At 45.9% G+C, this 21,471-nt stretch overlaps 1 pseudogene; it reads right to left on the reverse strand.

Annotated features, from left to right (window-relative positions):
- LOC120047105 overlaps positions 1-21,471 on the reverse strand; it is a 34,429-nt pseudogene that overhangs the window by 2,225 nt on the left and 10,733 nt on the right.

The following is a 21,471-nucleotide window of genomic DNA, read 5'->3' on the forward strand; positions in this document are numbered from 1 at the left end:
ACACTGACTGTCTGTCTGTCTGTCTGTCTGTCTGTCTGTCTGTCTGTCTGTCTGTCTGTCTGTCTGTCTGTCTGTCTGTCTGTCTGTCTGTCTGTCTGTCTGTCTGTCTATATTGGGGGTTGTGTGTTTTTATTAGTGATGTGGTTTGATATCTGGCATGTTGCACACTGGCTTTATGGTTTTATGACTACTGTAAAGCATTTGAATAGAATCAACGTAGGACGAAAGTCCCATTCCCCACACTTCAGATGTTTTCCCCACATAGGCCAACACGCAATTTATACCATGCAACTTACACCGTGCGATAATGGTTCCCCGTGGTGTGCGTAAACGTAGCGTTATATCAGGTAAGTGACAAGATTCTCTACGAGGAAACGGATAAAAAGGCGTCCTACGTGCTGTCGGACTGCTCTGGACTGCTAATTCCAATAATGCAACTGTAAATTAACCTTAAAAATAGGATTATGTCTAGATTAGGTTATGTCCAACATTTGAAAACATTTTGCTACGGTGTACAATAATAGACACGACCCAAGTGCTGATTGCAGAGAGAGGAAGAGTAAAGGTTATGGCAGTTGGTGTCACTCACCGCAGAACAGGGACACTCTGGTCACATGGTGCATCCCCTGCGGCGGCTGAACGGCCTCTGTACTGGTCCTCCTCATTGTGAACGCACAGCTGCTTTTAGACTAGTTACCACACGTGGACGCACATTGCACACACCAAAACCTAGAAAAACACTACCCATAAAAGCAAGCTTGTTCGCACATTGTTCACAAATATGATTACTGTGTGTACGTGTCTTTATGTGTGTGTACTCTCACCGTGAGGCTCGTTGACCAGCTTCAGGCAGCGGAGCAGAGAGGGGAAGGGGCATGGTGAGCAGGGCGGGGTCACTGACGTTGTTCCGTCTCAGCAGCTCCAATAGGAAGGCCAGGACCGTGACCAGGCGGGGAGGAGGGGCGTTGCCTTTGAAATGCAGGAAGTTCTCACTATGGAGACAGACACAGAAGAGGTATGACACAGAGCCAGTAATGTCTGGCCATTTAGTAGATGCTCCTAGGAGGCTGTCAAGGTGGATTAGGATGAAGTTGTCCTGAGACACTGCTCCAAGGTCAGTTTGGCTTCGCATTCCCTTACCTAATTATTAAGGTGAGGATTTGGGCAGGGTTAACTCATCCTGGATCTGTGCCTAAGAGCAATCTCTACCCAGAGCGTCAGAATCCTACCTGATCACCTGCAGGACGCTCCTTCTCAGTGCTGCCCCACGCGGGGTGGGCGTGGCCTCGGAGGCCGTCAGCAGCACCGGGTGATTGGCTATGGCCCCAACCGATGGAGTGGCAGGCAGGAAATGGTCAAGGTACTTGGAGATGACATCACGGAGCTGCTTCTTTAGGTAGGCTCCCTGAGACAGACATACTGGCTGCTATACACAGACCCTGGAGGGGAAGAAAGGAGAGACAGAGACACAGTGAGAGAGGTCAGTATAGTATTACTAATGCTCATGGGAAATACTTCTGGATTTTTCTTTCCTCCCCTCTAACCCTGCTAGTACATTCTGAAGTATCCAAACAATACTTTTTTTCTGAAGTATCCAAACTGGGGTAGTAAGTAACATAATGTTTAGGTATAGGGAGTGTGTGTGTTCACGGGTGCGTGTGTCTGTTCATGCGTCCCACCTGCAGGTAGAGGGGCAGGCTGTCCCTCAAGGCCTTGTCCAGCCCAGACAGAGAGTTAGGGAGGTGCTCTCGCCCGCTGACAACGTTGAACAGCAGCTGCTGGTCCTTGGAGGTGGCCAGCAGGGGACTCAAGTGCTTCACCACGCACCCTGAACACACACACACAGTCAACACCAAGGATGACAGACATTCAACGTGTGTTTGAGGAGATAGGCTCGAAGCAAGTCACTGGGCAGAGTTGCTAATCCTGATCATATCCTGATCCTCTCAAACACGCCGATTCCTTCTCGCCCAACACCAAATTGACCTCTAGCCAATATCTTTTCTACGCACTTGTAGAGATCTGAAATGATTGGATAGGTATAAGCAATACGGTTATAGCTCCACCTTACACCTGTCCAGTCTTTAGAGATTCACACAAAAAGCCTAAGGGGATAGGGGCAGACCTCCGTGATGCATACACCCACCCACAGCCCAGTAGGTCAGCAGCAGCCCCTCCTGAGGACTCTTATTGACCAGGTAGTGTTTGATATACTTCATGATGTCCCCCTGTGTAGTCCAGAGCACGGGCGACCATGGCAGAACGCTCAGACAACACCTGCAGCCCACTGTACACACGCCCCACACCCTGAGAGAGAAAAATACAAAAGCGACATAATGCATTTAAGCTGTATTTGTATGGAAATGCAGACTTGCCTTTCAGCGTATGCTATTGATATACTTGTTAATGCCAAAATAAAGAAAACACCAACATAAAGTGTTTTAATAGGGCGTTGGGCCACCACGAGCCGCCAGAACAGCTTCAATACTTCTTGGCATAGATTCTACAAGTGTCTGGAACTCTACTGCAAAGATGCGACACCATTCTTCCACGAGAAATTCCATTTTGGAAAACGCTGTATCAGGCGTCGCTCCATGAATCTCCCATAAGGGTTTTAATTGGGTTGAGATCTGTTGTTTAAGACACACACACACACACACACCCTCAAAACCCCCTAATGCTACTTTGAGAGCCCTCTTTCAAAGTCACTGAGATCTCTTCTTCTAGACATGGTAGCCAAAATAATAGACAACTGTGCATTTTTATATATGACCCCTAAGCATGATGGAATGAATTGCTTAATTAACTCAGGGATCACACCTGTGTGGAAGCACCTGCTTTCAATATACTTTGTATCCCTCATTTACTCAAGTGTTTCCTTTCTTTTGGCGCTTACCTGTGTGTATCTTGCATGCTGCAAATATCCTTGTTCACATGCGTGTGTGAGATGACAAGCTACCCTGTTACACCGTGTGTGTGACGAGGTGCTACCCTATTACAGTGTGTGTGTAGTACCTTGATGAACATCTCAAGAGCAGACCTGGGCATTAGCTTGCCTCCAGCTCTAGGCTGCAGCCCGGCCCTCTGCAGTAGGGAGTCCACCTCAGGGAGCCTTAATACGAAACTAGTGAGCTCTGACAACTGCTCCTCCAGAGCCCTGCCTGGAAAAAGTAACACATCATAAATAATCATATATGCCACTTAGCAGACACTTTTATCCAAAGACTGCATTTACACATGTATCCCAATTCTGATCTTTTGCCCAATTATTGGCAAAATATCTGATCTGATTGGTCAAAAGACCAATAATTGGGCAAAATATCAAAATTGGGCTGCCTGTGTAAATGCTGGCCATGTTTAGGATGTGTATTAGCTCCTTATGGGACTTGAACCCACAACCTTAAGTGTTTCTAGCACCACACTCTTTCCAACCTGAGTCACACATATTGTAACGGGCCTCCTCCTTCTCTTCATCCGAAGAGGAGTAGCAAGGATTGGACCAAAGTGCAGCGGGTTGTGAATCCATAATGAATTTATTAGACATGACAAACACTGACACGAACTATACTTGAATATTAACAAAATAACAAACAAACAACGTAGACTGACCTGAACATGCAAACTACATATAACGAAGCACGCATGAACAGGAAAGAACGAACGAGACAGTACCGTGTGGTGCAATAAACACAGACACAGCGACAATCACCCACAAACAAACAGTGAGAACAACCTACCTTAATATGACTCTCAATCAGAGGAAACGTCAAACACCTGCCTCTAATTGAGAGCCATACCAGGCAACCCAAAACCAACATAGAAACAGAAAACATAGACTGCCCACCCAAAACTCACGCCCTGACCAATAAACACATACCAAACAACAGAAAACAGGTCAGGAACGTGACACATATACACACACTTACATCTCCACAACAAAACACTGAAATAAACGTACAGAAATACACATACTTAAAAACAGAAACTAATGGGAAATCATCCTAATATTGTAATAGACAAGAAGTGCAGGTTGCAAGTGTTTTAAATGTGGCATAGCTGACTGAGGATGTCGTTCCATTGCTGAACGGAGACCAGTGAGGCCTGGCCAGTGTGTGCACGCAAGACTCTAAGTACCTTTGGATAAAAGCATTTGCTAAATGGTCGGATGTCCAGGGTTCTAGGTTGAGGGTCTGTACCTGCTCTACTGTCGATGCCATCTGGGTTCTTGTGGATGTGCTGGTGCAGAACACAGCGGAACCAGGCTCTCACAGACAGGTTCTGGGCTGAGCCCGACACGGAACCTCCACAGCCGGAGCTCACTGAATACACCAGCTCGCTGGGGAAGAGAGGTCAGTTTGACATAGAACAGACAACAAATGTGTTTAAGGGAATCACAAGTTAGAGTAAGGTGAGACGCAGAATTGATAATCTTGGTCAAATAATTAGTTATTGTTTGGGATGCGAGGTGATTTGTAGATCAGTGATTCTGTGCAGTCTGACCGCAATGTAGTGGATCTCAATCTCTATGTTCCACCGGAGCAAGGCGCTGTACAAATGTGCTAATCTGTTTAAGGGAGGCTCACATGATGGATAGTAGTTTAGAATATAAAAGGTGATTTGTAGATCAGTGATTTTGTGCAGCACCTTGCTTAGAATGATCCTTTCGGATGTTTGTCACCACACATGGTTTGTATTCATTAGTGTAGTCATTGCTACTCCGTAGCAAAGTGTTTTGCAATAAAAAACAAAAACAAGCATTTCTTAATGGACAAGTTCAGACCCTGCTTACTGGAGTAATGTTACCTGTTCTGGAGCAGGTGGGGTAGGTAGCGAGTCACTAGCAGGGGGTGCAGCATGTCATCCCAGCTGAAGCACTGCATGATGGACTGGATGGGGTTGGGCTGGAGGTCTTGTGGGGCAGAGCTAGGAAGGTCAAAGGCCAGCAGAGTAAATCCTGGAAATGAGTCAACATTCATACCATGTTACCTGATGGTAACTACCACGGAAAATACGTTTGAGAGAGTCATACTATAATGGAAGGATTTGTCACTGCATGCTCAACACAAAGCACAGATGCAAGATGTTGAGAGTAAAAGAACTGACGAGAGAGAAAAAGAGCGTGAGAGAGAGAGAAACAGTGAGACAAAGGCAGACGATGTATATAATCTTATGAGAAATACAATTGTTAGTTTGTGCAACTCACAGTGTGAAATTGTTGTATACAGTAAACATTTATCCTCCTCTCCCATTCCTCCCACTCTCTCCCTCTCTCCCTCTGTGTGTGCATCTGACCTGCGGCAGCATCAGCCAGCTGGGCAGGAGGGGTGTTGGAAAGGCGCAGGCTGCGGAGGAAGGGGAAAAAGTTGGCCCAGAGAGCTGCTGCAACCGCTAGGTGGCGGTCTTTACCCACGCTGACATTGGGAGGAGGCAGCCAGGCACTGGGGGGGACATGCTGAGTGGCCAGGCTGGACATTGCACTGATGTACCTTCCTGTAGGAGACACACACACAACCACACAGGAGAGAAACACACACACACACAAACACACACACCAATAACATCCTTATTCAACAGAAACACAGTATCTCCCTCTCCTTCACACCACCTCTCCACCTCCATCCCGTTCTTATATTCCGCTTCCTTCCTCTCTTTCACATTCCCTCCATCCTTCTTCATCGCTCTCTCACTCTTCCCATCTCTGGGGGGATTAGGTCATGCGGTGCGGTGCAGGGTAGAGAGGAACAGGACAGGGCAGAGCGGGGCTGATCCCCTGTACACAGACTGGGTTCTGGCTGCTGTGTCTGCCTGGCCCCACGGCGGCTGGCATTAGCCCAGATAAGCAGCTGAAGGAGCTGTAATCTCATTTAGACTGGAGATGATCCTCCTGTCCCCTCATTCGCCCGGATGGAGCGAGAGAGAAAGGGATGGAGGGGAGGGAGGCAGGGGTGAGTACTGGCACCCTCAGCTCCCCTTGCACTCCCCGCTCGTGTGTCTCTCTCTCTCTCACACACACACACACACACACACACACACACACACACACACACACACACACACACACACACACACACACACACACACACACACACACACACACACACACACACACACACACACACACACACACACACACACACACACACATACCTCTGCCTGCGCCTTCCAGCAAGGTTGCATCTAATCCAGAGAGAGCTGAGACAATCGATTAGAGTCTGAATTCATTAGCCTCGTTACTACGGCGGAATGGGCCTTTCACACCCATCAAGGCTCATTGTACAAGACATAGTCAGAGACCCCACTTAATCCTCCCCACTGCCGCTTCTTATAGCTGTACACACACACACCATTAGAGACCCCACTTAACCCCTCCCCCAAATGCAGCCACTAACACACACACACACACATAGACTGACTTGCAACCCAGACAGCTGATGAAACTGTGGGTTTGCACAACCAATGAATTTCTGCACAAACTGTCAGAAACAGTCTCATGGAAGCTCATCTGCGTGCCCGTCGTCCTTGACTTGACTGCAGTTTGGCGTCATAACCGACTTCAGTGGGCAAATGCTCACCTTCGATGGCCACTGGCACGCCGGAGAAGTGTGCTCTTCATGGATGAATTCCGGTTTCAACTGTACCGGGCAGATGGCAGACAGCGTGTATGGCGTCGTGCGGGCAAACAGTTTGCTGATGTCAACGTTGTAAACGGAGTGCCCCATGGTGGCAGTGGGGTTATGGTATGGGCAGGCATAAGCTAAGGACAACGAATATAATTGCATTTTATCAATAGCAATTTGAATGCCCAGAGATACCGTGTCGAGATCTTGAGGCCCATTGTTGTGCCATATATCCGCCCGCCATTCCCTCATATTTCAGCATGATAATGCAGGGCCCCATGTCGCAAGGATCTGTACACAATTCCTGGACGCTGAAAATGTCCCAGTTCTTCCATGGCCTGCATACTCACCAGACATGTCACCCATTGAGCATGTTTGGGATGCTCTGGATCGGCCTGTATGACAGCTTATTCCAGTTCCCGCCAATATCCAGCAACTTCGTACAGCCATTGAAGAAGAGTAGGACAACATTTCACAGCCTGATCAACTATATGCGAAGGAGATGCGTTGCGCTGCATGAGGCAAATGGTGGTCACACCAGATAGTGACTGGTTTTCTGATCCACACACCTACCTTTTTTTTAAGGTATCTGTGAGAAACAGATCCATATCTGTATTCCCAGTCATGTGAAATCCCTAGATTAGGGTCTGATGAATTTATTTAAATTGACCGATTTCCTTATATGAACTGTAACTCAGTAAAATCTTTTTAAATTGTTGCATGTTTATATTTTTATATTTTGTTCAGTGTAGTTAAGACATACCGTAGCCTACACTGTTTGTTGTTATTGTCGGTTAATCAAAGTGGCTCCAAGTGAAGCAAACAACGTAGATCTTTAAATCAATGCAAAGTTGAATTAAAATTACGGAATTAAGTTAGTTAAATGATAAGGAGTAGGCTACAATGACCAACCATCAGGTAGGCTGTTGTTTAATCTAAATTGAGTTTAGACAAGGACGGGAAGCACAGCAAAATAGCCTCAATTAGCCTAGGTAGCTAGCTATATTAGCTAGCCTCTGTACATTGATTTGATGCGGTCAAGACAGGCACTATCTGTATGGCTACTCTCTCTCTTTTTCTCCTTCCCGGGTAAAACTCAAGCAAGCAGAGTAGTACCTCTCTCCGAAGTAGCGCAGGCTACGTAGCAAGCCAGTTCCCAAGTTGTTTTTTAGTTTGGTTTTTTTACCCCTTTTTCTCCCCAATTTCGTGGTATCCAATTGGTAGTTACAGTCTTGTCCCAGTCAACTCCCGTACGGACTCGGGCGAGGCGAAGGTCGATAGCCGTGCGTTCTCTGAAACACAACCCAGCCAAGCCGCAATGCTTCGTGACACCATGCCCGCTTAACTAGGAAGCCAGTCGCACCAATGTGTCGGAGGAAACACCGTACACCGGGCAAACGTGTCAACATGCATTTCGACCAGCCTGCCACAGGAGTCGCTAGTGCGCGGTGGGACAAGAACATCCCTGCCGGCCAAACCCTCCCCTAACCCGGACGGCGCTGGGCCAATTGTGTGCCGCCCCATGGGTCTCCCGGTCACGGCCGGCTGCGACAGAGCCTGGACTCAAACCAGGATCTCTAGTGGCACAGTGCCTTAGACCACTGCACCACTCGGGAGGCCCCGTTCCCAAGTTTTTTAACACATGTATTTCGACTATCCGGACATCTAATAAAGTGTCATGATATTATTCTAATAGTGAAATTATTTAAAATACCCAACCATAAAAATAAACAAAAATAACGTCTCAGCAAAGAGCAATTTCTCAAGCAACACTTTTGCAAGGACTGTGGGAGTGGTCTGAGTGAAGAGGGTAAAACTGAAAACTAGCAGTTATTGCCTGAGAGGTTTGGAACTCTCTTCCTTATTGGTCTATTAACTAATGTAACCAGGCAGGCCAAAACTCCATCCCACCAAAACAGGCTGAAATTTCAGGCGGTATTTTCAAACAGCTCTTACACTAAACGGGCATTATCATCATTTTCACAATTACACAGTATTATCCAACCTCAGTGTGGAAAATGATGTTTATGATTGAACTGGGCCTTAAATAATGACAGGGGACAACAACTATTGCCTCCCACCACCTATATAATGTCCATCCACTGCTCTTTAGAGAGAGACTCAGGGTCCAATGGAGGGCCAAGGTGTAGGGGCGTAGGGTCTAGATACGGAGGAGAGCACTTAATTAAGATCTCAGATAATTGTCCACCAACCGTCCCCCAATATAATACTGAATGTGTACCACTGAGACCTCACACACACCCTCTGGCGACACAGGGGTCTCAAGCCCTCATGCACAGGATCATGGTAAGGAATGCAATGTGAGGAATTAGCCTACTGGTTGGCTGTTAGGCGGGCGGCCGGCCTTGGCGACGGCCATCCGGGTCAGTGGTTGTCACACACGCACACACACCTCTTGGTCGCAGCCTCTGGCGGGATAATTCTCTTGATGTGTGCAGATTCCGCTCTGCTCTTAATAAACATAATGACGGCGAGGCACAATTTGCAGGACTACATAATTACCTGTTAATTGTGTCACTGAAAACGCATTAATCACAGAGATACCAAGTACTGCCAAGACGGAGTATTAAGCATAATTTGGCGGGACGAATTTGAGAGAGCGCTTTTTTATTTCATTAAATGGGTCAGCGTGATCTCGGCCATAACACTGTCCCCTTTGGGAGTTTGTGCAAATGAGTGCCCTCCGACCCCGAGATATGAGATGGGGACGTTTTTTGAATTAGCGAAGCTAACGAGATATGCCGTGTTACGGGAGCCTGGACTGAAATAATAGAAGAGCACATTTTAGTGATGGGTGAAAAATCTACAGTTACATATCAGGATTTTTTTTAACGATATATCGTATTGACAATATCGCAATATTTTTTATATCGTATCGGCACTTAAGTATCGTGATATCGTATTGTGAGGTCCCTGGCAATTCCCAGCACTAGCACACTTAGTGTTTCACCTTGGAGGTATGTGTGTATGTGGGAGTTGTTGACATGTATACACAGGAGAGTCAAAGCAAGCACACACTCATATAAGTCGTGAGTGAGGATTGTTGCAGGCTGGCTGCTTACTGCTTCATTAGCGCTGACTCAGGGTAATCCAAACTGAACAATAACACAACATTGTAGTGGTCCGGTCCATTTACATACAACCAGACATCCTCTCCCTCCTGACACCTCTGTCCTACCCTTTTACTTCTTCTCTCACCAAAACAGACACCTGTTTCACCCGTGCCTTTCTCTCTAAACCATTGAGCTCTGATCGGGTCGTCCGGGTAACACACACCCGTGGCCCGCCGGTGAACTCACCCTGACGCCGTCTCCACTCTCCGTCACACAGTCTCTCCACATACTCACGACCTGCCGCTATACCCACGGTGACCGCACTGGGGCCCCTAGAGGCCGTAACTATACTCAGGCCCCTGCCAGCACCTAGCTGAAGGTGACCTGGGGGCCACAGGGCCCCAAGAGACAGAGAGGGGCCTCCGGACACAATGGATGGGCTGGATTTATCGTAGGGATGGAGGGGGGACAGAGGACAGCACAATCCTGCCTTTGTAGATGTCAGTACTGGGGCCTGACTGACCCCATTACGGCTTCTAGATCCCAGCATCGATAGGTAGGGCCAGGAGTTTTTTTCACGTGATCATGCCAGCAAAAACTTGAGGATCTAGTTGTAGGGTCTAAGGCCAATGCCTGAAAGCATGTCTGTCTGTCCATCTGTCTGTCTGCTCGTCAATGTGTATAGTGTGTGTGTGTGGGCATTTGAGTTAACTGTGTCTCAGTGAGTTGCTGAGTGTTTGTCCCCCGTCCCTCACCTAGCTCCCTCAGCACGATCTGCAGAAAGCCCAGGGCAGAGCTCAGCTCCGACTGGCGGCAGGCGGGCAGCAGCAGACTGAACCCCTCATTGAGTAGCTTCTCCTCTGACAGACCGAGACACACGCTCGTCTCAAACACCTCGGCCACGCCCCCTAGGTAGGAACCCAGGGGGCCCCAGAGGGCCAGGTGGCGAGACGGTTCTGTGGTCTTCAGGTAGAACTCCCTGACAGTCGGAGAGAAGGAGGAGGCCAGCCAGCTAGCTTGGGCCCCCACATCAAGGCCCCTCTCCTGGAAGAGCAGTAAGAGAGCCAGCAGGCCCCTCCACACCAGGCTCTGTTGGGCGGGGGGGAGTCCAGAGGGAGCAGGCCCAGCAGTTCACAGGCCCGGCCTGCCACGTCCTCCAGCTCGGCCTGCCGGGCCACCACAACGAACAACAGCAGGAAGTTCATCAGCCCAGCCTCGGATAGTTCCTGCATCCGCCGCTGGTGGAACTCGGAGTACATCCTGGAGAGGAGCGAGCAAGAGAGATGGATGAGAAATAAGGGACATGAGTTTCCATTGGCCATAGTAAGATGAAGAGATAGTAGTGTCACAGTTCAAATTGAGTGTGTGACATTCATATTACTCATCTTTCACTGAGACTTTGCATTGCTCTAGTCAAGATCAGAGTGCATATGTATTGGTAGATCTCCCCACCCGCACCTTCTTCCATCACAAAGCTCCATCACTCCTTCTCTGGTGCTGATGAGAGGCATGCCTGGCGTACTTGTGTGTCTGTGTGTATGAGAAAAACACCCAGCGCAATGTTGTTAGATCCTGCGGGTACCGTGAACAAATGCCTTTAGAGATCATGTTAAATGTCAGACACTCAGCCACGCAGCGGTAGGCACACAGTCGCCCTCTCTGCAGTCAAACCAATCTACTGCAACACCAGTTAGAGATCAATAACTACTACACACACACACACACACACACACACACACACACACACACACACACACACACACACACACACACACACACACACACACACACACATACACACACACACACACACACACACACACACACACACACACACACACACACATACACACACACACACACACACACACACACACACACACACACACACACACACACACACACACACACACACATACACATACAGACAGACAGACAGATCATACACACACACACACACACACACACACACGCCACCCCCTGCAGTGCACCCAGAGGGCTCCATAGTTCCCCTAGAACGGCCACAGCACTTATTGAGGAACAGGGACTGAAACTTCTCCATACAAATTATGAGCATTACCATGACTAGGGCTGTGGCGGTCATTACATTTTTGCAGCCGGTGATTGCCAAGCAAATAACTGCCGGTCTCACGGTAATTGACCATTAATTAAAATAAACACATTTAGCATCTCCTGGCTTTCATGCATAGCCTACAAGCCGCTGATGCAGACCTTTGGAACATCTACAGTACCAGTCAAAAGTTTGGACACACCTACTCATTCATTTCTACATAGTAGAATAATTATGAAAACATCAAAACTATGAAATAACACATATGAAATCATGTAGTAACCAAAAAAGAGTTAAACAAATCAAAATGTATTTTATATTTGAGATTCTTCAAAGTAGCCACCCTTTGCCTTGATAACAGCTCTGCACACTCTTGGCATTCTCTCAGCCAGCTTCATGAGGTAGTCACCTGGAATGCATTTCAATTACCAGGTGCCTTGTTAAAAGTTTATTTGTGGAATTTCTTTCCTTCTTAATGTGTTTGAGCCAATCAGTTGTGTTGTGACAAGGTAGGTGTAGAATACAGAAAATAGCCCTATTTGGTAAAAGACCAAGTCCATATTATGGCAAGAATTGCTCAAATAAGCAAAGAGAAACGACAGTCCATCATTACTTTAAGACATGAAGGTCAGTCAATCCGGAAAATGTCAAGGTCTTTGGAAGTTTCTTCAAGTGCAGTCACAAAAAACATCAAGCGCTACGATGAAACTGGCTCCGCATATGTAGTTCCTACCGCGAAGCATGGAGGAGGTGGTGTGATGGTGCTTTGCTGGTGACACTGTTGTGATTTATTTAGAATTCAAAGCACACTTAACCAGCATGGCTATCCCATCTGGTTTACGCTTAGTGGGACTATCATTTGTTTTTCAACAGGACAATGACCCAACACACCTCCAGGCTGTGTTAGGGCTATTTGACCAAGAAGGAGAATGATGGAGTTCTGCATCAGGTGACCTGGCCTCCACAATCACCCGACCTCAACCCAATTGAGATTGTTTGGGATGAGTTGGATCACAGAGTGAAGGAAAAGCAGCCAACAAGTGCTCAGCATATGTGGGAACTCCTTCAAGACTGTTGGAAAAGCATTCCTCAAAGCTGTCATCAAGACAAAGGGTGGCTACTTTGAAGAATCTCAAATATATGTTGATTTGTTTAACACTTTTTTGGTAACTACATGATTCCATGTGTTATTTCATAGTTTTGATGTCTTCACTATTATTCTACAATGTAGAAAATAGTAAAAATAAAGAAAAACTCTTGAATGAGTAGGTGTGTCCAAACTTTTGATTGGTACTGCACATTTAAAAAAGTCAAATAAATCCATTTAATATAGCCTACACCATCACAATAAATACATTATTTATTTTAGACAGGTCTAAAGAAACATGATATGAAGAAAATATAGTCTATTTCAGAACAGAATAGCATACTCTGAGTTGTCCTTATGTTAGGCCCTGATATGGCTGTGGGCTACACTAGTTTATTTAGCAGACAAGATTTGTTTAGAATTCTGTGGCATTATTTTATATTATTTTATAGTATGAAGAATAAAATGTAACATAGCTGAATGAAATAGAAAGGATATATTCTGTGTTGATGTCACGCCCTGGCCATAGAGAGGCTTTTATTCTCTATTTTGGTTAGGCCAGGGTGTGACTAGGGTGGGCATTCTAGTTTCTTTATTTCTATGATTTCTGTTTCTATGTTTTGGCCGGGTATGGTTCTCAATCAGGGACAGCTGTCTATCGTTGTCTCTGATTGGGAATCATACTTAGGCAGCCTGTTTTTCCACCTTAGTTGTGGGTAGTTGTCTGTGTTAGTGGCCTGTATAGCCCTAGTCAGCTTCACGTTCGTTTTTGTTGTTTCTTGTTTTTGTTGGTGACATGTAAAATGTAAATAAATGTACGCTCACCACGCTGCACCTTGGTCCTATCAATTCCACGCTGACGACGTTTGTGACAGTTGAGCGGTTAACAAAGAAGCAAGTCTTCCTATATGCTTAATTTAGAGTTATTTATGCAACTTTAGTTGTGATAAAAACATTGGGCTATACAGTGCATTCGGAAGGTATTCAGACCCCTTGACTTTTTCCTCCATTTGTTAGGTTACAGCCTTGTTCTAAAATGGACTAAATAGTTTTTTCCCCCCTCATCAATCTACACACAATACCCCATAATGACAAAGCAAAAACAGGTTTTTATACATTGAGGCCAAAGAGTTCAATCTTGGCTTCATCAGACCAGAGAATCTTCTTTCTCATGGTCTGAGAGTCCTTTAGGTGCCTTTTGGCAAACTCCAAGCAGGCTGTCATGTGCCTTTTACTGAGGAGTGGCTTCTGTCTTGCCACTCTACCATAAAGGCCTGATTGGTGGAGTGCAGAGAGTGCAGAGATGGTTGTCCTTCTGGAAGGTTCTCCCATCTCCACAGAGGAACTCTGGAGCTTTGTCAGAGTGACCATCGGGTTCCTGGTCACCTCCCTGACCAAGGCCCTTCTACTCCCGATTGCTCAGTTTGGCCGGCCGGCCACCTCTAGGAAGAGTCTTGGTGGTTCCAAACTTCTTCTATTTAAGAATGATGGAGTCCACAGTATTCCTGGGGACCTTCAATGCTGCAGAAATGTTTTGGTACCCTTCCCCAGAACTGAACCTCGACACAATCCTGCCTCTGAATTCTATGGACAATTCCTTTGACCTCATGGCTTTGTTTTTGCTCGGACATGCACTGTCAACTGTGGGACCTTATATAGACAGGTGTGAATACTTTCCGAATGCACTGTTTAGATTTTTTAAACATTCTAAGGCTGCATGATGCGACTCTAATGATGATTTGAAAAAGGTCGCATGAGCTCTGCTTTTTTTTTCTGCAGGCTGTACACACTTTATCAGTCTCTCATTCACGATTTGACAAGCACTTGATAATATTCTCACCAGGCCTCGAATTTCTGTGCGGCATCCCCCTTGTGTGGCCGCAATACCCCCTAAAAAATTCCATGCCTTTTGCAGCCAAAGTGGCCGTTGTGGGATGAATATAATAATCATAATTCCCTTCTCCTGGCTGCCAATCAATTCTTATTAGCCAATGCCCGTCACGTGATTGGGTCCTTCTCAGAGGCATCTCAGCTCCAAAGTAGGCTACAAGTGAAGACAGACACATCGGGGACACAACTGCGCGTGTCCTTATCGAATTGCAAGGTGCATATTGAAGATATTAGAAGAACTGTCACATTTACTTTTCGTCAGCCAACAAGATGAGCATGCCGAACGAACAGCAAAAGCACTAGCCTATGTCAATCTACTATCGCCCATAGTACAAAAGTTTACCTATTCTATTGGTCAACTAGTCCTTTTGTGCGAGAACTAAATATTCCAAACATACTGGGACAGTTGTTGGATGTGATAGATCCCAAATTAATACAACCATTTGCAATCAAAAACCTTTTAAAAGCAATGAGGCTGGGCCTCCCGAGTGGTGCAGCGGTCTAAGGCACTGCATCGCAGTGCTTGAGGCGTCACTACCGACCCGGGTTCGACCCCAGGCTGTGTCACAGCCGGCCGTGACTGTGTTAGCCTGCAAGCGACAGGTCTGACTTTGGTTGTCAGTTGAATGGTGTTTCCTCTGACACATTGGTGCAGCTGGTTTCCAGGTTAAGTGTGTTGGTGTTAAGAAGCATGGTTTGGCAGGTCATGTTTCGGAGGACGCATGACTCGACCTTCGCCTCTCCTGAGCCTGTTGGGGAGTTGCAGCGATGAGACAATATCGCAATTGGATATCACGAAATTGGGGAGAAAAAGGGGTAAAATACAAAAATGTAAAATAGCAGAAGGTTTAGCTTAAAACGTTGATAAACTATTAGGCTATTTCTTCACTTATAAGCGAAGCAATGCGCACACGGCAGTAGGCCATAAGCGCAAATGCACCAAAATGATATCAATTAGCAGGATAACATCATTCTCTAAAGTGACCGCTGCCATGACGTGACTATAATTTATGTGATGACGGCTATTCATCGAAAAATTACATACCACGTTTAATTATTACGCGATTAAATTAACCATGCAACAATTAATGAATTAGTAATCTGGGGAACCATGGGAAAAGTTTATTTAATGAGTTACCGTTTCCCAAATTAACTCAAGAATATATCAGCATATCTCTATATCCTACCCGTCATCCATCAATAATTTCCTCATATCAGTCTCATTCTGAACGTCGTAATATTCTATAAATCTGCACGAAACCTAGTCTACATGATGACTCAGCCTACACAAATTTTCTTAATTATTTATTTACTAACTAACTAAATGATCACACAGAAATACATAAACACACACAGTATAGGTTGAATTGATAACTAACATAATGCAATGAAAAGTCCCTAGTGGTCTAACTCGATATGATGGCTTGTTACACAATGGAGAGGGGGTGGGGACAGATAAAGAGCGGGAAAGACAGAGAGGGGACCCATCGTACATACAGTTGGAAAACTATGCTCATGGGAATGTGAATACATTGCACATGAACAACAGCACATTCGAAAAGAAGTGCAATGTATATATTTATGTTTGTATATCTTTGTCGTCGCTCTCTGTTGAAACCACTCGATCCGTCTATGACGAGTAGTTCGATGCAAGTCTCTGGTTGTCCACCATAGGTCACAATGTACTTAGTAGTTGTAGTGTTCGTTAGACTGGATCCTTCAGAGGTAAACACACGGTGGTCCTCGGTCGAGTTTACTAGGCTACCGGTATTTAAAAAGCTGCAGACTGAATGTTCCGGTATAGTCCCTATCCTCTTCACTAAAGAGTTCCAGAGGGTCCCACCATTTTCTGGTCTTGTAGTTTTAAACCATTTGTCACGTATTCAGCTCGCGCTGGTCTTAATGGCAGCAACCCAGCATGTTTTGGTCTAATATGTTAATTCTTCAGCCAGTTCTTTAAAGCACTCGCAGTGGAGGGCGGTTCCACCACGTTGACACAATGTCTGTGCTCACGTGGGCGTGGTTACTGACTTGGCAAAAGTTTATATGAGAAATTATTCTCCTTTAGAAGGCTAAAATCACATTTCATCTTCACAAAAGTAATCTTATACTTAAGCCCATCCCCCCCTCCTCTCTGATGCTATCTTTGATCCTCACCCAGGAGCGAGAGTCATGGCACGACAAATGCGATTATGCATTATTATAAAGGTGCATTTTCATGGTGAAAAATATCTTCCCCAAACTTGAAACTCACGTGCCGCCTATGTATGGCAGTTAGCAGAGGTGTGGACTCGAGTCATGACAAATATGATGACTTGCAACTCAACTTTGACTTTAACACCAATGACTTGTGACTTGACATGGGCTTGAGCCTTATGACTCGACCTGACTTGATACCCTCCCTAAGCCCAAATATAAAAAATTATGCTATTAAAAAAGTGTGCAGCACATCAACTCTTCATTTAACGGATTACAGTTTGAATCGGACAGCAGCCAATCAAATTGTGGAAGCTGAGAAATATTTGTGCATGGCAGTGCAGAGGAACGTCGGCGGGTGAATTCAGATGGAGCCCTTGGAAAGATGATACCCCAAATTATTATTTTCTAATATAAAGACGACGCTGTATCAACAAAAAACTAATTGCAACTTGCAAAACACGCGGGAAGAAAATTACAGACGGAGGCGCAACAATTTCCAACTTTGTTCGACATTTGAAGCTGCACAAATAAGGGTAAGTCGTGGCTAATATGGCCGACAACTATATATTTTATTACTTTACTGGTGTATCATGTAGGCTGACGTAACGTTAAATCAATGAGCCTCCACAGTCAGTCAGTCAGTGCTGGAACGTGATCATTGCACCCAAGATTGAGCTACAACTGGCTAGGCAGTTAGTTGCCTAAATCCTGCCTGATGTTACTGCTGTTCCTAAAACCATTGACATACGTTAGCCTACTGTAACCACACAGTGAGAGAGAGAGTGTGTGTTAAGGTTGGGCGATTGTGTACAAGCCTACATCGCCCGATTGCGCCCCATAGCGATCCTCGATAGTCGATTACTATTGGGGGAGTTGTCTTTCTTCATGGAAATATGTTTATTTGGAAAGTAATAAATATATAGATATTTTTAAAAGCATTCATTTCATTTGCGTAAATGTAAAATACTATTACTCTTGTAATACCTTTTAACGTTTGGTGAAGAGCACATTATTTAGAACTCGAAACTCAAAGATTAGGACTTGAGACTTGACGGTCTTGACTTGAGACTTGACTCGGACTTGCCTGTCTTGACTTGGGACTTGACTTGGGACTCGAGTGCTAAGACTTGAGACTTACTTATGACTTGTAAAACAATGACTTGGTCCCACCTCTGGCAGTTAGGCTTTACATTGATTGTAAAGCGGATTAATGTGCTTAATTTTAAGAAGATATTTGGCCACTTGAGTTGTGATACAAACCTTATCAACAGGCTACATGAGGTGTGTGACTATGTGACTATGATCTTAAAAAGTCGCAAGAAGAAGTCATGCGCTGTTTCTTGCCTTACTGCACACACTAGGCATCATTCACAAGCGATAGATAAAACATCATTCACAAGTGAAAGGCTGATATTGTCACCCATCAGACCATTCTTAATTTAATCTTGTCTTTACATATATTAAATCATATACAGTACCAGTCAAAAGTTTGGACACACCTACACCTACTCACACCTACTCGTTTTTCTTTATTTGAACTATTTTGCCAAGAGTGTGCAAAGCTGTCATCAAGGCAAAGGGTGGCTACTTTGAAAAATATAAAATATATTTTGATTTGTTTAATTAACACTTTTTTGGTTACTACATGACTCCATATGTGTTATTTTATAGTTTTGATGTCTTCACTATTACTCTGCAATGTAGAAAATAGTAAAAAAAAATAAAGAAAACCCTTGAATGAGTAGGTGTGTCCAAACTTTTGACTGGTACTCTGTGTGTGAAATTAGTTTTGATTTAGAATGGACCATTATCATGCACCTGTCTCGGAACAGGGGCAAGGGGAAAAAATAAATGTAATCTATACACTTAAATAGCGAATGGAGGACGCTTTTCCTGTGGTTCATTTTCATGCCAGCCAGGTAGGCTATATTCCTGTTGTAAAGCAAAGCAATATGCTAAAGATTATGATAAGTTGAGAAATAAATAGAGGCCTAGCCTATAGAAAGCTGATGGGATCCTCTTTTTCTCGCGCAATTGTATAGCCTATAGAAATGTTGTGCAACATGAGCTCTCATTAAGTGTTCGATTTGATTTTCAATCACATTTGCATTTATGTCAGAGTGATTAGAGGGACAATAACGTGCTGAGTACCAGGCAGTTAGCAAGTTTAATATGCTACTAAAAGCTTACTTACCGTGACTAAGCGGGCACGTGGAATTTGACTGCGGTCATGACTCATGACTGCCGGTGTGTCGGTAATATGGTCACTGTAACAGCCCTAACCATGACTGGTTCTAAAGTTCTGCTACATGTTACATGGAGAGAGAGTGAGAGGAGGAGAAGGTAAAAAGGTGAGAAAGAGAGACAAGGTGTATGGATGGTATACATGTAGAAAAATAACCTAAGGCAGGAAGAGAGAGTGAGAAGAAGGGAAAGATGATAAAAAGAGAGAAGGTAGATAGGGAGATCCATTTAGAGAAAAACAGCAGTGGGAAAGGCGGTAACAGGTTGGGAGGCTTTTTCCTGTGTTTTCTGTCTGTCAGACAGACAGTCCGTCTGTGTGTCTGTGTGTTTGTTTATCCTGGACAGCTTTTCCCGGAGGCAAGCAGATGCTCACGACTCCCGGCATAAGAGATCAGCGCTCTCCCAGTCGATCCCATTAATGCAGCCACCACAGGCCTCCCATGGAGCCGGTCCAGCCAGCGAGAACGTTGCCGGAACGTTGCCGGAACGCCGTAAGCACGCCCGGCTCTTCTCGAGGGAACTGGAGCAGAGACAGAGGGAGAGGGGGTGTTCTAATCTGGACCAGGCCCAGCCCAGTCCGGTCTCTGCCAGCAACCTCCCTACCGCTGCCCACCCCCATCCGTGCTGGAAACCAACACGGCTTCGTTAAGGGGAATTAACCGCCATGCTCGTTAGCTAATTAGCCTTCATGTCTGTGGAGCGGCTGAGCACGTTCCAGACAGAGGGAAGTCATTAGGCGGATTTATCCTTCTCGCTGGCGCCCAGCCGGGCCCGTCCCAGGCCACGTTCTGATGTTGGGATCCATGGGCTTATCGTCTTTGGTCTCCCCCAGAAAGAGGAGCCATGACTGGGGGAGTTTGGGAAGCAGCTGTGGGTTTGATGTAGGGCTCAGTGGGACTAGGCTGGTCTCCGCTGGGAGGAGAGGAGAGGCAGGTGGAGGTTCCTCCTGAGACACCTGCTCTCCCTGGGAGTCTGAGCAAATAGCAAAGCCTCAGAGAGGGGCCGTGCCACACCTGGCAGGCACACACACAGGCACAGACACGTCAAGATCAAGGCACAGAGAGTTGTGTCTGTGAGTGTGGACTCACCTGTCCCCCTTGGGACAGCATTTCATATCAACATAATATTGAACAAAACTAATTTAGCTCCACTTAAAGAGTACCTTAGGGGTTTAACTGGCCTCCTTTTCTGTACCCCTCCATGTTACCCATCCCTACATACACACACACCTCACCTGCCCTTGATCTGCCTCCAGGGGGCGCCGCCTGCGTTCTCCTGGGCCAGGTAGAGAGCCAGCACTCTGAGGAAGATGTGAAAGGAGTTGGCTGAGCGGTACAGCTGGGTGTGGCTGGGAGAAAGGGGGGGGGGGGGCAGCAGATCCGGGCCTGGTCCAATAGGGCCAGGGGGGTTCTGCTCCCGCTGCAGAGCCCTGACACCCCTAACCAGGGCACTGTGAACAAACCGCTTTGGAGGGAGGGGAGAATGTAAGTGGAATATTTCGAGGGGTACATTACATATTGTCCATGTTTTAGAGTGGTGTGTTAGAGGTGTTCCTTATCAGGTTTTTGCAGTAATACTCCCAGAGTGTGGTGACAGTGCTATTGTTAGGTTTCCATAGCAGAGACAGACTCAGGCAGCAGTGGACGTACATTCTGATCTGATCCTCCCGTAGCGTTCTCTGCAACACACACAGATCAATCAACAAACGGATTATAACTGTACACAGAAACCATGCTCCCATCCATAACCCATATCCCCTTTGAGCGAGAGCCTACCTTAGGGTTACAGGTGGACTTGAGCAGCTCACCCACAAAACTCCAGTTGTCCTCCAGCGGTTTCTGTGAGACCAGAGCATACATTATATTACCAACAAAACATACAGTCTAATAAGCTTGGCAAGAAGTCAAAATTGCAGCCTGTGACTTTCATCTTAACAGGGGATGCGATCGGGACAAAACAGGATTTTGACCGTTTAAACTATAAATGGAGGACACATTTCACAAATTCAGCCATATCTGATTAATCAGGAAAAATCACACCCCTTTACAGTTTAGAACATCCCTCCTTATACCCCCTAATCTCAGGTAGATTACCTCGTTTTGGAACGCCCCGTTTCTGCTGTATTGTCCCAGCTCAGCCAAGTGAGTGACAAGCCATCAGGTGAAGCCCAGAGGGTCTTATACTCCTCTGCTACAGGCTGGCCACTGATTAGAGACCGCAGCAGTGTGTCCATGTAGTTCCAGAAAGACTACAGAAACACACAGTTGTAAATACAAACACTATGTCAAA

The sequence above is a fragment of the Salvelinus namaycush genome, chromosome 5, assembly GCF_016432855.1.
Source record: "Salvelinus namaycush isolate Seneca chromosome 5, SaNama_1.0, whole genome shotgun sequence".
Taxonomy (NCBI): Eukaryota; Metazoa; Chordata; class Actinopteri; order Salmoniformes; family Salmonidae; genus Salvelinus; species Salvelinus namaycush.